Source organism: Ciconia boyciana, chromosome 1 (genome assembly GCF_034638445.1).
Source record: "Ciconia boyciana chromosome 1, ASM3463844v1, whole genome shotgun sequence".
Lineage (NCBI taxonomy): Eukaryota > Metazoa > Chordata > Aves > Ciconiiformes > Ciconiidae > Ciconia > Ciconia boyciana.
The window spans coordinates 79,102,380-79,119,038 of NC_132934.1; positions in this window are offsets into that span (position 1 = coordinate 79,102,380).

Genomic DNA, 16,659 nt, shown 5'->3' on the forward strand with positions numbered 1-16,659 from the left:
CTCCAGATTGTGTACTGCTGATCCAGTCTTTTTTTGTTACATGCAAGTTTTACCAGGAGGGATTTTACACTTCATTCTGGTCATTAGTGAAAAGGAGTAATGACATTGGACTGACTGTACCAAACTAAGCATATTACATCAGGTTACTTCTATTAATCAAATTTGTAGTCAAATCAAGGACTACATAAGATTTGTTTGATGAGCTGGGGTTGGCATAAAGTTTGGTTTACTAGCAATAACTATATTTGTATCCATAGAATTGTATTCTGCATAAATTCAAAATCTAATTTCAAATTTTTTTCCTGGAATTCACCTTATTTTAACCAGCCTATAATCTTATGTATTGGGTGTAGACGTCAAGGTGTTTCTAGTGGGGGGGCTGCAGGGGCAGCCTCTGTGAGGAGGCCAGGGGCTGCTCCCTGCCAGACACAGCTGCATAACACACCCACCATAGGATGCAGCTGAGACTACCAGCCAAGCTGGTGGCACCTCTATGAAAACATATATAAGAAAGGGCAGAAAACAGAACAGGGAAAGAGGAGGAAGGAACAAAAAGTGAGAAAGAGAGGGAATATGGAGGTCAGAGGAAGAGGTGCTCCACAGCCAAGCAGGTATTTCCAAAGGGACTGCAGCCCACAGAAGACCCATGCGGAGCAGAGGAGAAGAGGGAAGAGGAAGGAGCAGAAGAGAAACAGCCATGTACTCACTGCAAATCCCTCCATATCCCTTGTGCCCCTCATCTCCACACTGAAGGGCCTGAGTGTGACCTCCAGCCATAACAAGGGCAGAGGAGAGGAGTCTGGAGTGAAACTGAGCCTGGGAGAAGGGGAGGAAAGGTGTTTTCACCAAGGGTTTTAATGTTTGTTGTGGTGGTGTTTTGCTTTAGTTTTTGTTCCCCAATACTCAAATCAGTAATTAATATATATTATCTGGCAATAAATTCAATTAATTTCTCCAAGTTGAGTCTGTTTTGCCTGTGGTGGTAACTGGTAAGCAATATCCCTGTCTTTACCTTGACCCACAAGCTTTCTTGCTCTTGTTCTTCCTATTTTCTTCCTCCATCCTGCTAAAGCAGCAGGGGAGCAAGTGAGCAGCTGGGTGGGATTTTGGTTACTGGCCAGAGCTGAGCTGCCACACCTTGCTTTTTCCCCCCCTTTTTTTTTATTAGCACACTGTGCTTACTTTTTCAGTGTCCTGGAGTTTCTTTGGGGCTCAGGATATATTGAAAACTAATCAGTTGAGATGTCCCTTCAGAAATCCTGGACAAAAGGTATTTCCACTGGCATTTATATTTCCTTTAGAACAGAATAGCCACAGCATGAGAACTGCTGGAGCAGTTTTACTTCCCACCTGCTTATGCCAGTGTTCCTTACCCCAGCAGAAAGCCAGCATCTTCTCTTACATCTGAAACCACATAGAGACTATTCCAAAATCACCGAGGTTGACAGAAAGACACTTTAGGTTCAATTAGGAACTGGCACATAGCTCCAGGCCTGCTTGTTCCTGGAGTTTCTCACTGCCACTGACCATAGCACAAACCAGTGAAAGTGGTAGGGGGCAAACTTTCATAAGTAATATATGTATATATACACATATGCATACACACACTGAACATAAGAACTAGTACGTTTCTTCCAATGATAGAACATGCACTGTTCATGTTCCTAGTGAAAAAATTGTCCTAAGAGCTTATGAAATCCTCCATTACCATAATTGTAGCCACAAAAATACATATTAATGCACCAAATTTCAAATTAACTGAAGGAAAACATGTGCTTAAGTGGATCTAGGATCCCAGATCCAGGTGTTAAATAACACCAGCACAAGGCCATATTGTAAGGTTTAAATGCTACACCAGTAAACACAAAACCTCTAGTCACCGAACTTCAATTAAGGAAACAATTATTATTGATTTATAAAGAGATGTTAGTGTACAACAAAACAGAACAACCACCAAGAGGAAGTGCTGACACAGCAGCTCTGCCTGCTGTCAGAAGAGCCTGTCAAAGAGGAAAGCACCCTCAAGTCCTAGACAGTGGTACCTACAAGAATATTACTGTATAATTGAAGTGTAGCAAATGCAATAAAAATACGTAACTATTCTGCAATAGAGAAGAAGTGGTGGAGCTGCTGGATAAGAGGCTGATGCTTTAAATTTACTGGATGAGAGTGTGGGGTCCGGTGCGTGGTCATCTACCAGGCAGTCCAACAGTTGAAAGAAGAGGGGGCCAGTTATTGGACATGGTCAGGCTGGAAGCAGAGCTGCTAACTGGGGCAGAGGCTCCTCCAGTCACCAAATTACTATTAAAAGCAATGAGAATATTTTGTAACTGTGATTAAGCGCAAATGCTTCATATCTTATTTTGGAAACAAAGCTGTTTTCATTTCTCCCAACTGAAGTTGTTATTGCAAGTTAGCGTGTATTTATAACGAAGATGCCAACATGAACAAAAGCTTTACTTTTAAAAGAGAGCTTTGTACTGTTGTATTATTTAAGTGATTTTCACTGCTGTGGAACATGATGAAGCTGATCTTTTAAAGGTACTTGGAGAAATATGTTTAGATGGCCAGCCTCTTTCCTGTCTTTAGGTCATATCAGTATTGATTTTAAACTAGAAATCAATTGAGAACTTTAAAAAAATAATCAATGGTTTGTGAGCTGCTATCTTTTCCGGTGTTCTCAGATAGTCAGTGCGCTAGTTAGAGTCTATAAACTCACCCTCTTTCCAGGGATTTAATGCTATTAACAAATTAACAACAAGATAACAAATTAAACTCAAAATCCTGCTCAGTTTCCTCCAGGGCAGCTCTGCAAGGGCTCATTTGTCCACTCAGTTCATGCTTTACATCTTCTCTACCACAATATTTCCTCACTTACCTCTCTCCAACGTGGGACCAAAGCTGGGTAGGTCACCAGTATCCGTGAGCCCCTCCCAGCCAAAGCAATGCTTGTTAACAGGGTGCCACATCTGAGGCAATGACCACTAATCCAGTAAATGGCTGTGACATACTTGGAGGGCAAAACATGGCTTCTCGGTTGAAAAAAGTTAGTCTTAGAATTTTATTCCCAAAGTGAATCACATTTTCAAGTGTGTCAAGGGCTAAAAGTAAAGCCTTAAAGACAAAGAATGCTATGGGTTTTCATCAATCATAAATGTTTACTCCAGTACAAAATTTTATTTGAGATACAACTTGAGCATTTTGGTGGTTATAGCCTTAGCCGCTGGAATAATGTGATTATGAAAGATTCCCACCTTCCATTTCCTAGCTTAAATTCACACCTTCCTATACCATTGCTACAGGTAAGCTTGGAAACAGAAGCTCCGAAAGCTTAAAACTTGTGAGGCAAAAAGGCAGCTTTTTTTGTTGTTTAAAAAGCACAATCTAGACTAATCATTTAACTTCAAATGCTTTTAAAATGTTGTTTGTTTCTGGTTGAAGAGTACTACATACAAGTTCAGAAAAAATCGGTAGGAGCTCCACTTTATCTCAGTTTGAGTTGGATACAGCAAAAATAATTATTTGCTGCTTACATAGCATTTTCAGATACTTGGGGCTGTAGGAATGCAATATGTAGTTAAACAGCACTTCTCATTTCTGTTCTCATAGCGCAATTCCATTTATTCTAAGGGTGCTCTTGCAGTACTTATAATTGAAAGAGCTTACAACAAGTGTAAATGCAAGTTATTCTCACTTCAATGCCCTGCAGCAAATGGACAACATCTGTCCTACCCTTCTCAAAGGTGTCTGAGAATAAAGGTAAAGAGTCCCATGTCTGCCAACAGTTCAGGCAGGATTTGTAGTATAACCATACTATTTTGATAGAGAGAGACACCGAGGGAGTTGTGTTTCCTGAGCACATATGTATGCCTTATTTTAAGTTCCTTAAACAGCTATCAGTGGTTAGCTAACTTTACTGCATGATTACGTAGGACATGTTCATGATCTCCATCACCAGCTGATAGCATAAGTATACATTTAAGGTCCAACTGGGCTTTTACATCCTCTTCCGAGGTCCATTCCTGCATGTCTATCACTTTTGACAACTGAGCTATTTGGTTTAAAGCTAGCACATGCATGGCTACCCATAATGTAGCTGCCCCTTTGACCTCTGCATAGCTCTACTCTGATCCCTTTAAATTGTAAGAACTAGCAGAAAATATTATTTTTAAAAATATATAGCAGATTTAGCTCCAGAGGTTCTCAGCAGTCATCTCTGACTCCTGTAATAGCAACACATAACATAAGTCTGTGCATGAAGAGTGAGTATCCTGCCTCACTAAAGGGAGCTCCAAGTGAAATACAGAAATAGCTCATGAATGCAGCCCAGGTGTCTTGCATGCCAGTAGCAAGAAGCAAGTAGAGATGGCTTAATAAGTCACCTCCGTAGGCTCCAAGAAGCAATCATAATCAGCCTGTTTTCAATAATGTCCTGAAATGACAGGAGTGTTATAGGAGGAGGATTCATGTACAAAAATGCTTTATGTAACTGGCTTTTTTCTCCGGCAAATGGAATGCTCCAGGGTGTGAAAAGGGGAGTCATTAAGGCCCACTGGATGTTTAAGAAGAGACACCTCTAGCTTTCTACTCTGAGCATCAATGTAACTGCACTGCCTCTCTTTCAATGGAGCGATTTCTGCTCAAGCTGTTAAATCCTTCTCTGATCTGCCAGCTAGGGAGGGGGTTCAGAGCTCCTTTGTCTCCAGCAGTTTAACTTAATTCCACTGATGTCTCGCAGTTTATCAACTACCACCTCTGATCCAATCACCTGGATGAGCGATCAGAGCAGAGTCATCTAATTTATACCAAGAGTGGGAACAAAGCAAAAGGTAGATGCTTGCTGAGTCCTTACTACACAGAAGCTATTTTGCTAGCACAAAGAAAACTTCCACAACCATTCAGATGCAGGGTCACCCAGGTTCAAGATTGGACTCTAACTTTGCATTCACATTTGTTTGGTTGTTTTTTTTTTTAAATCTAACATTGCTACATGAGCTGGCAGCAGTTGCTGATGCACAAGAGCATCAACTAGGAGTAGTAACCATGGTTATCAGTCAAGCTTCCAGATCCCAGTACTCAAAGGGAAACCTGGAAGTTAAAGAACAAGCTCTCACATTGTCATAGGCTCAACTGCAAATAGCTCACAAGCCACACCCAAATTTAACCCAATACAGGCTATTAGCAGGTTCCTCATCTAATAACTTGGGAAGATCACACCTGTGGCTCATGAAAGGGCTCCAGGAGCCCACTCCTGAGAAGAACAAAGCAACAGTCTGACAAAGTACACGGCTACGATTCCTAATAGACCTTGTTGCTGCTGAGATACCTAATATAACCAGGGTGCGATTTTTAGAGAGGAGAGCTGCAACTATCCAAGTCAGTAGAACAGCACTGCAAAACAGCTACATGCAGAGCCCCTTTCCTGTGGAATCTGCTGAGCACAGGTTAGTCCCTGTCTAGAAGACTTACACACTTCCTTTATAGTAGTGAGAAGAAAGGCATCTTCACCATGACCAGGGTTAAAATAATTAAAATTGATTTTACTTTGCTAACTGGCCACATTTCTAGCACACCCTTAAAAATATATCTATTACAGCAGCTGTGCAAACCAAACTGCCTGACCCTTTGTACAGGTGTGCAAACAGCTATGAAGAACATTCTTGCCACCCAAGTCTTCAACTTCATCATCCCCAGCATCATAACAAAATTTCTGCCCTAAACAATTTGATGTTTCCCTTCTGCCACTTTTTCAGCAGGCAGATAAACACCTTAACTCCCCTCCTGGTCTCAACCCCTGCCCGACCTCTCCTATTTTGCTTTGGGCTCAACAAGGCTGAATTCAAGTAAGAACGTACAGTGAAATGAGGGAACATATGAAATGGAAAGTGCTTATGCTCTGGCGTTAATAAGAAATAATAGTTCTCCTCACAGGACTTATTCAGGAAGCAGGGCCTGGCAAGAATAGAAGAAAGATGTTCCAACTCTTTAGCAGCCTTCATGGAAAAAAATACTCTTGTACCTATTTTCTTGGGGAATAAGTGTTTTAATTAAAGACTGATAAAAGCTAAAAAAAATTGCTTCCATATCTCAGCATCCAGAAATTTTCAGCCTGGTTTAGAGGAAAGTTTTTATCAGAAAAGCAAGCATATATCACAGAAATGTAAAAAGGGAAATCTGGAACTATGATCCTCAAAAGATGTTAGAACAGTCTTGCTACCAGCCTACAGGGATCAAGCAAGAGTTGGAAGGGGTCTGAAAAGAAGAGTCTGGGACAGTCTGAAAAGCTTCTCAAACAGCTTTGAGAAAGTCAGAACAGCATTCATATATTGGGACGCTTCTCTAAACTGAAGCTCATTCTTGTCACTTAACTCATGAGAATTGCCAATGAATATTGGTTTGCATTTTTCTATTGAGCTTTGCAAAATTTACTGATTAAATTTAGCAAAAGCTGAAGATCGTTTTATCTTCCCCTGTGGTTTCCAGGCCAGCAGAAAACAATCCCATCCTGAGCCTTCAAACTTGTGCTATGCAAAAAATCAGTAACAAAACAGTTAAATTCATGTCTATTTACTGTTTCTTCAAATATGTATCAGGAAGTCTAGGAAAATTTGAAGTATAATGAAGAGAGAAATATGCAATGGAAACATTGCATTTTTCTTCCCCTAGTAGGTCCTTCTTCAGTCCTAGGAGGAGATCCCTTATCATCAAATCCAATCTAAAAAACAATTGGCCTGACAGCCTTGGCAGCCGGAGCTGCAGATACAGAAATACATACAAAATGGCAAGTCAAGCAGATGTGCCAGTTCAGCCAGTGCCTCTCTCATACAAAAGCTAGAAGGGCCACCTCTCTGTGTACAGAAAGCATCACCCAAGTTTCAGTCCCTAAGTCATTTGCCTCTCTGGGAGTGGGATTGGTTGGGGATCCCACCCCCGGATGGGAAGTGGGACTGATGGCAGCTGATGGCATCCAGAAAGAGCCAGCAGAGGTGGCAGGCTGGGCACCCCCAGCAAGGCTAAGAATGGGGCTGGTGGGGACCCTTCCTCACCTAAATTGTATCACTTACAACTTTCTATGCCCCAGAAAACCTGTTCTTTTTCCCTTCAGCCATCACTTATTTGTATAAGCCACTTGTTCTACTTCGACAATTGAAAAAATAAACCCTCTAGCACCATGAGCTTCCTAGCAGGCCCTGATTTCAAATAACTCTAGAGTCCATTATTATCATTTGTGCCATTCTTGTTGCAATAGTCCTTGCCCTAAACTGGATTGAAATTGCTAATTTCATTTGTTACAGGAAGCCAGGAACACACCACGCTGTAACACCTATCAGTTACTGCCAACCATGGTGGCCACTGCCAGCTGCAGACCATCTCCTGCTATCCCAGGCACAGATATGCTAACAGATCACATTTTTCACACCCTGCAATGTGCCTGTGCAGCTCCCCTTGCCTAGCCATGATTCAACAAGGAAAGAGAAGTTAACACATATTCTGATAATCTTCCCTACTCCTGGTGTCCATCAAATAATTGCTACCCTACTTTATGGGTCAAACACATTGTTTAAGCTTTTAACATCAAGGACAGGGCTCCCATTTGCTCCATTAGGGAACAGAACTTCACCTTTTAGCTTCAACTTCAACAAACCATTTGATTTGTCAGTAGAAATGACTTTTACTGCCAGCCATAGTATCAGCAGTAGTTGCTCATGTGCCTTCCCCTTCCCGCCTGCCACTATTTCAATGCTGTGCACATTTGCCCTTGTACATGTCAGTGATGTGTTTTGGAAGAACAAAACGAAACTTGAATTAAAGAGGTTGCTGCTTCTTCCCCCCCCTCCATCCCTCTCCCCCTTCCCTTTCTGATGTTTCAAGAGTTGCTTGCACTAATCGCCATTGAGATCTGTTAGTTTATACAACCATATTTTAAGATTCATGCTTTTGGAGGTCATTTGACTCATTTATACATCCACAGGGATGGCCTGATTTGCTCAGCTTCACAGCTTTCACTTACAGCAGGGCTGCGTAATCAGCTTTGATGAACTCATGAAAAGAGACAAAGCAAAGAATGTACAACGTTACAGATAGAGATAGGGATATATATATAGAGAGAGAGAGAGGGAAGTTTCTGCTGGAATGAATCAGAAAGATGACTGCTGCCTGCAGTTCCTGCCCTGGCTTTATTATGATTTAATGTCCCAAAGATTTTTTATTTTATTTTATTTCCCCCCTCCTCTCTTCCAGGCCACTGCCACCTTATGGCCACAGGAAACTGTTTCAGTGGAAGAAATACATGTACTGCTGCACTTTAATATTTAGGGAGCTGACAGCATACTAGACAGCACATTTTCCAAAGCACTCAGACCCTTCACTCAGAAATATATTGATAACAAATATTTTTAATGTACTGAAAATGGGAGGTTTCAAACAACCTTTAAAAAAGCCAACACAGACAGCAGAGTGTGTGCTTATGTGATAATCACATCACCATTAGCAGTCAAGGGGATTTGGTTAAACTAACAAGGCTAAGAAAGTTGTTAGCATAAAGCATTCTTTTTTTCTACAAATTTTCAGTCAAAGAAAGAATAAATGAGAAACAGAAGAGTGGAAAAAGGACATTTTCTTATTTTGAACAACTTGGCCATGACACGTTACATTTTAAAGCAAAGCCAAGCCAGTGGTGGGCAGGAACCATGTTCATTTTATGTCAGAATTAAGAGTATACCTGCAGCTACAGGTTAAGTGTCACCTTTAAAAAAAAATAAATACTCATTTGTGTCTCTCAGATGGCTATAGAGTTCCCATTGCTATATCAACCGAGGGCCCTGCATTTTATCATGTTTATCCACTGTACACCTCAGTGATGTGAGATGCTGTCATTCCCGGTTTTACAAACAGGGAACTGAGGCACAAAGGCAAAATCCTGTTCAGTATTGCCATTCAGCTAAATGAATGAGACATTGCTTTTCCCAGTCAGTTGTTATCCTGGATGCTGGAATACTCGTGGAGCTGACACTGGGAGCATGGCAAGAGCTCAGGTGAGCTGATAAAGCTGTGTAATGGGCACCCCTTTGCAAAACCCAGCCTGGCAATCATGCCCAGTGGAGGAGCTTCTCAGGAGGTTCAATTCACATAGATCAAATAATTTTGATTTGAGCTCTTTCTGACTCATTTTGGGGATTCCTATGGCAGTTCCAAACGCTGGGGAGGGAGGTGATGGAAAAACAGCATCAAGCCCTTCACGTCCACCTTTGCAGGGGTGGACTGAAATCTAATTCAGGCAAGGCTGGATGAATCCAAACTAGCAAAGGTTAATGAAGTAGCATGTCGCTGTCTGAGTGAGCTCTATTGAAAATAGAATTCCCACCTCAACAGACAGCATCACTCAAACCCAGCAGAAGTTTTGGTGGTGGTGGTGGTGTTTAACACCAAACAAGTTTAAGGTAATTTTTAGGTAATTTTTGTACACGATTTTCATTTTCTTCTACTTTGCATGTCCTAATTCTGTGTAGAGCCAGGAAAAGAAATGGGAACAGACTTATTGCGCCATTACTGAAACTGAAGGTAGAAATGATCATATTCTCAGACCTCTAGAGCAGCTTGTAAGCTGTAAATGTGCATGCAGTTTGCAGAACCATCAAAGTTTTTAGGCGTCTATTAATCCTGACAGTTTCACGCATACAATTAGAAGTCAACAAACAAAAATAGAAACACTTCACATTTGCATTTGCAGGGTGCTATTAATTGCCTTATGGATATGGTCAGTTTGTCAGCATACAGTAAATAAATGGATTGCATGGCTTTGTGTCTACCATTTTAACACAGATTTCTCAACTGTGTGCTTACAGCATCTGTTTATCATCTATTCATCTTTTTAAAAAATCAGCTAATAGCATCTTAACAAGAATCCTACACTAGAGACAATCCACAGCCACCCATTATCCTGGCAGCGTTTCCAAGTAGTCAACAAGCTTGTTCATAAGCAAGAGCAATTAATGGCTAGCTCTTATTCTGGCCAGCACCTTAATTCTCCAGGCACCTCAATGGATAAAGAAGCAATGGTCTTTTGTACCAGTAAGAGAGAAGATTCAAATACAGTTCTTGATTCAGAACAAAATAATGAAATCACTCTGCCTCCATGCTCAATAAAGCCAGGATAGTAGCTGCAAGGTCCATGGTTCAGCACACACTAATTTCCCCTTGAAAGTTTTTTAGGTGAAAATTTCCTTTCTTGGTTGATTTTCTGTGCTGGACAATACCACCCACCAGAGTACCCAATAGTTTCTACTTGAACATTTGCAAGAGTGACCAAATTTTCAAAATAACTTGGGACTTTCAGGATTGAGCTGTTTCACAAGTCTAGGCTTACACATCCAAAGGAATCAGGAGAGTCTCCCATTGAATTTGGTGAACTCTCTTCATTGAAAGCTAATTCTCTACTCTGACTACTACAATAGTATAACATTGATGCAATATAGTAAGGAGTCAGATCCATCACATGCTCTTGACCCACTCAGCAGTTCTACACACAGGTTTTGTATATGGATACCTACTTGGGGATGTAATTTCTTTCAAAGGGCATTATCACACCAGTGTACACACCATTCTAGGATAAATACATTTAGAGCAGCATTAAGGCAATTTACACCAACATACCTTTTATTCTTTTTCTTTTGTGTATGGGAATAAACAACAGTTATAAGGAACACTTCCACTAGTATGCCTGCATCAACAACAAAAGGTCTACAGGCAACCTTGTGATAGGAATTACCTTAGTGTTTAGTCACTTGAAGGCCATAAAAGAGGTCTACTCCTGAGTGCAGCTAATACAGTAGAAGATCCCACACACTATGCCCTTAATCAGACATTAATATACTCCCTTACCTGCTAACAGCATAGGCTTTATAAGTGCTTCCTAATTTGCTTCAGGCAAAACTCACCTGGATCAGCCTAAGCAGCTTAACTTGGTCTAAGTTATCAGCGTGATTTTGCCTGAAGCATTAGGGACAGCTGAATTCAGTCAAGGTATCTACCCTCCACTGACAGAGGTCCTACTGAAGGCACTTTGGCTGATGCCTCAGCACATTACCTAGGCTATAGAGAGAAGCAGCAATCTTGCCTCATGGCCATGGAGATCCTCTTAAACCCAGTGCTACAAAAGTCTTACTACACACATCAGCTGTTCAACAAAACCAGCTATGCTGTGCACAGGATCACTGCATACAGCACCTTTGCCTTCTGTCTGAAAGTTACCGATGGTGGAGTGAATCTTTGAAACAAAACCACCAAACTGCTATTTCCCTGTCACCTGAATGGTTTATTTCAGAAAAATGTCAAAAGAAGCCTTCATCTCCACCACAGAAAGTACATTCTTATTGGTACATTCAAATCCCAAAGGAAATTTGACACAGATTATTTCTGACAATGGTTTATAATCTCACAACCAAGAAGTCCTAAGAAGCTTCTGAAGGAAAAAAAAGCATTAAGTTACAAGAGATCTTCCATTTACTATCCTACATACTGGGCCTCACACGGCCTTTCCTCCTGCCTGTATCATTGAATGCACTGGGATTCCTCTTTCTTACTCAAGCTTTGACTAAAGTCAAAACTCTTAAAGAACTGACAGTCTACAACATTTTGTTGCATAAATGTTCATCAGCTTTTTGGCTGTTTTGTTGTATTGTTTGTGTTGTGGTCATTGCATTTATGTTTTTCTGTTAGAAACCCTCATCGTAGTAATTTTGATTTAATTATGCATCAGATTTAGAAGTCTGTCAAGGATTTAAATGTTTCTGAATCTCTGCTAAGAAAGAAGCAAAAAGGCTCGTGATGGTATTTTCCAAGCACATATGGGCTCTGGTGGCTTTGGATAGCCTCTAAGCTCCCGCTGCCCTTGCCTGGCTGTGATGCCGACACAGCCCCTGCTATCATGGTATTGGCTTGACCTTCTCTCTCACACACAGCCTCCATAGAAAATGGAGTGACCGCTGTAGCTTTTACTCAAAAACAAGGCCACAATGTAAGGGCTGAGCAGCAGTATCACCCTCCTTTTCTAATTACAACCACTCAGTATTTGGAAGTGCCAATGGAGTACTACACCATATGTGAAAAACCCAGGTTTAGGTTTCTATTCTGAACTAGAAGCAACCTTTCCAATCTTCTACAAGAGTCCCATCAGTGTTACATTTCTGTTCATTCTCTCTCACTCCCCATGGATTATTTTTTTTTTCTATGCCAGGTAAATTGGAAAGGTTGCAGAAAAAGACCCTGCTCCTGCCTCAGGCAAGTCTTTAACTTAAGGGCTCCTGCAGAGGTGGAGAATCAAACCCCCATTTCCAGTGAAAAGGGTTAACGCCACTGGTTTAAAACAGAGAAGTTTCTCCTTGAGTTTTGATAGAAAGCGTGGGTTTTCAAAACCAGCCCTGATCGCAGCATATCATCTTCCTTGCTTTGAGTGGCAGCATGTAAGCTGGTCCTAGTCCCCATCTCTTCAGTGGACCCCATGAAAAACACCACCACTTATACATATGTACAAAAGCATATATATGCACACACATATATGCATGCATATATATATTATATATGCACACACATATATGCATGCATATATATATATGTATACCCACACACGTAGCTAGCATGTCTAACTTAGTATAGGGACATTACTCTGGAAACCTGCTGCCTACAAGTTAGGCATGGTAACTCAGAGATCAGAAAAAGCCTGTAGTCAAACAGAAGGTGAATGCCAGAGCTAACGAGGGCTGGGCAAACAGCCTAACGAGTGGGTCCCCCTTTCCCCCTGAGTTGGCAGACCTGGCTGGTAAGCTTAAAGAACGGTGCCCCGTCCTGTGACCACAGGAGGTCAGGGTGAGGACAATGTGCTGTTTAGTGTAAGGCTGAATGGTTTGGTTCATTTGCCTCTGAAAATTAAAACCAAGAAAAATAACTAACACAAAAAATGTCAAGTCTCCGAGGGAGAAAAAGGAATGAGCAGTGAGAAGGAGACTCTACCTCGGTTTCCCAGAGAATATATTTATACTGTCCCCAGGTGATACCTGTCTTTAAATAACACGAGGCATGGCACGTTGTCAGAAACCTGTTCCTGAGAGCATGCACACCCGTCAGAGGACAGTAAGTTCAGTCGACAAAGACTAGAGCACTCAAAAGCCTTAGCAGCCACAAGCGAGGCCTCTCCATCCCCTTTGCTGTCTGCCCCACCACAGTGTGTTCCTAGACAGGGAGGTTGGAAGGAGACCGAGGAGCCAGAGCACAGTAAGTGCTAGCCAGAAGGAAGGATTTGGACCTGCAAAGATGTGCTTTCAAAACGTGCAATTTGGGGCCAAAGCCACTTCTCCTTCTCTGATGTAAAGGCACAGAAGGGAGCTGCATGCATGCTGGGGAGGGGTCCTTCAAAACCCAGATGAGATCCCTGCGAAGCAAGGTAATAAAGGTGATGGAAGTGCCATGCAATGGCAGTGAAAGATGAAAAGGGTTTCTCAGCTCTGAATAAGCACCATGTAAACGGAGCGAGAGACAGGGAGCACTTTGGTGCTGGGAGCACATATGAGGCTCTGAGACTTGCAAATGGGGGCTTCACTGCGAGATGTAGGGTTACACGTCCACTGGATAAAGAGAGGTTTCCTTCACCCTTCACAGCTGGCAGTCACATTTTTTAAATTGTCCACATAGTGTAACTCTGTGTGCATTACTTATTAAAAACTCCTTTTCACATATTTTGCCACCAGTGCTGAAAGTCTATAATTACCTGATTTCACCGTTCCCTGTCTCCCTTTGCCTGCAACTGCAGTGCAAGCGAGTGTGGACCAATTGCAGCTATCTTTAAGTGAACTGGAAATACATAGCTATGCAAATTGCCCTGCGTGGTAGCCAGATAACATGAGAACTTTGAAAGTGTATTGGGTCTGGCTGAGATGGAGTTAATTTTCCCCATAGCAGCCCTCATAGTGCTGTGCTTTGTACTGGTAGCTAGAAAGGTGTTGATAACACACCAGTGTTTTGGCTACTGCTGAGCAGCGCTCACACAGCATCAAGGCTGTCTCTCCAACATTCCCCCTTCACATGCATGCTGGGGAGAGGTCCCTAGGCTGGGACTGGGCAAGATTTTGGGAGAGGACATAGCCAGGACAGCTGACCCAAACTGACCGAAGGGATATTCCATACCATATGACGTCTGCTCAGCAATAAAAGCTAGGAGAAAGGAGGGGGCGGGGGGATTCGTTACTACAACATTTGTTTTCTGGAGCAACCACTATGTGTACTGAAGCCCTGCTTCCCAGGAAGTGGCTAGACATCGCTGATGGGATCGCTGATGCTGATGGGAAGTAGAGAATAAATCTTTTGTTTTCCTTTGCTTCCGCGCGTGGCCTTTGCTTTTGCTTTATTAAACTGCCTTTATCTTGACTCACAAGTTTTTTTCCATCTTATTTTCTCCCCACCATGTCCTGCTGAGGAGGGGAGTGATAGAGCACCTGGCAGTCCAGCCAAGGTCAACCTCCCACAGTCCTTTTTGGTGCCCAACGTGGGGCATGAGGAATTCGAGATAAGGATAGTAATTGGGAGAGGTAACAGGCAAAACATGGACTGAACACAGCTAGAGAGTGAAGAGCAGAATGATTGTGGGGAATTTCTGTTGTTCTAATTGTGGTGAAGGGATGAGGGGTGGATTGTGTGTAAATTGCCCACTTTCATGTGGTGTTGTGATGTTATTTTGATTTTGGTGTGGAGAAATTTTTTTTTTTATGTGAGTGAAGTTGATGAAATTTGTGAAGATTTTGTGATGAATGTGGATTTTAATGATAATTCTTAAATATGTGATCCACAGAGACGAGGGGTGGAATGTATTGTGTTTGCATGGCAAGGTTTTCGTAGCAGGGGGGCTACAGGGGTGGATTCTGTGAGAAGCTGCTAGAAGCTTCCCCTGTGTCCGATAGAGCCAATGCCAGCCGGCTCCAAGACGGACCCACCGCTGGCCAAGGCCGAGCCCATCAGCGATGGTGGTAGAGCCCCTGGGATAACATACTGCAGCCAGAGAGAGGAGTGAGAATATGTGAGCGAAACAACTCTGGAGTGAGAATATGTGAGAGAAACACCAAGGTCAGTGAAGAAGGACGAGGATGAGGTTCTCCAGGCGCCAGAGCAGAGATTCTCCTGCAGCCCATGGTGAAGACCATGGTGAGGCAGGCTGTCCCCCTGCAGCCCATGGAGGTCCACGGTGGAGCAGATACACACCTGAAGCCCACGGAGGACCCCACGCTGGAGCAGGTGGATGCCCAAAGGAGGCTGTGACTCCATGGATAGCCCACGCTGGAGCAGGCTCCTGGCAGGACCTGTGACCCCATGGAAGGGACCCACACTGGAGCAGTTTGTGAAGAACTGCAGCCCATGGGAAGGACTCAGGTTGGAGAAGTTCATGGAGGACTGTCTCCCATGGGAGGGACCCCATGCTGGAGCAGGGGAAGAGTGCGAGGAGTCCTTCCCCTGAGGAGGAAGGAGTGGCAGAGACAACGTATGATGAACTGACGGCAAACCCCATTCTGCGTCCTGCTGCGCTGCTCAGGGGGAGGAGGTAGGGACAATTGGGAGTAAAGTTCAGCCTAGGAAGAAGGGAGGGGTGGGGGGAAAGTGTTTGTAAGATTTGATTTTATTTCTCATTATCCTACTCTGATTTGATTGGTAATAAATTAAATTAATTTCCCCAAGTTGAGTCTGTTTTGCCTGTGATGGTAATTGCCAAGTGATCTCCCTGTCCTTATCTTGACCCATGAGCCTTTCCTTATGTTTTCTCTCCCCTGTCCAGCTGAGGAGGGGATTGATAGAGTGGCTTTGGTGGGCACCTGGTGTCCAGCCAGGGTCAACGTACCAGAGAAAGACATGGGAGAAACGTGTGATCTAAATGTTTGGTGTCATTATTTGCTCTTAATTACATATTGCTTCCTACCAGCTGTTTGGCATGCAGCACCTGTTGTTTTAATGTTGCTGGAAGAAAGGGTCTTTTAGCTGTTAAGATGCTGTTGCTTGGCCCTAATTACAGTTATTAGCAAGGACCAGAACTTGACCTGGGCTATAGGGCACAGCTGTGCAGAGAAACACCTTTGGACTAATGGTGTCTGCAATACTCCTAATATTTTTCCAGGATACATCCTTTTTCATTTGCATCACAAAGACTATAAAGTACTTATACACGACACCTCCAAATCCTTTATAATGCATCACTTCAAACAGCCCATTTAGTAGTGACTCTATGGTATAAAGTAGCACAATACACTGAAGTTGCTATGCTGAATTGTGTCAAAAGATCTGCTTTTTTAATTCCCCCATAATCTTACAGATGGAAATAGCACATTGTAGCAGTTCAGAAGCTGTTCCAGTGTGGCATGTCAAATGTTACTGCAGCACTATTTTGACGGTGACTCATCATGCAAGACAAAGAATTGAGACAAATATTGATGTGCCACGAAGTTTTCGTTCTTTCCCCCCCTCCCCTCTCTTTCTCAAATCACCATGGTGGAGAAAGAAAATGAAGTGAGTGGGAGCAAAGTGCAAAGTACGGTTTGGAAGCAGCTGACCTGCCATTAACAAAATTGAAAAAAATTACAGACACATTAAAGCTGCGACTTGCAGCAAGTAAAGGAAGAAGAGTTC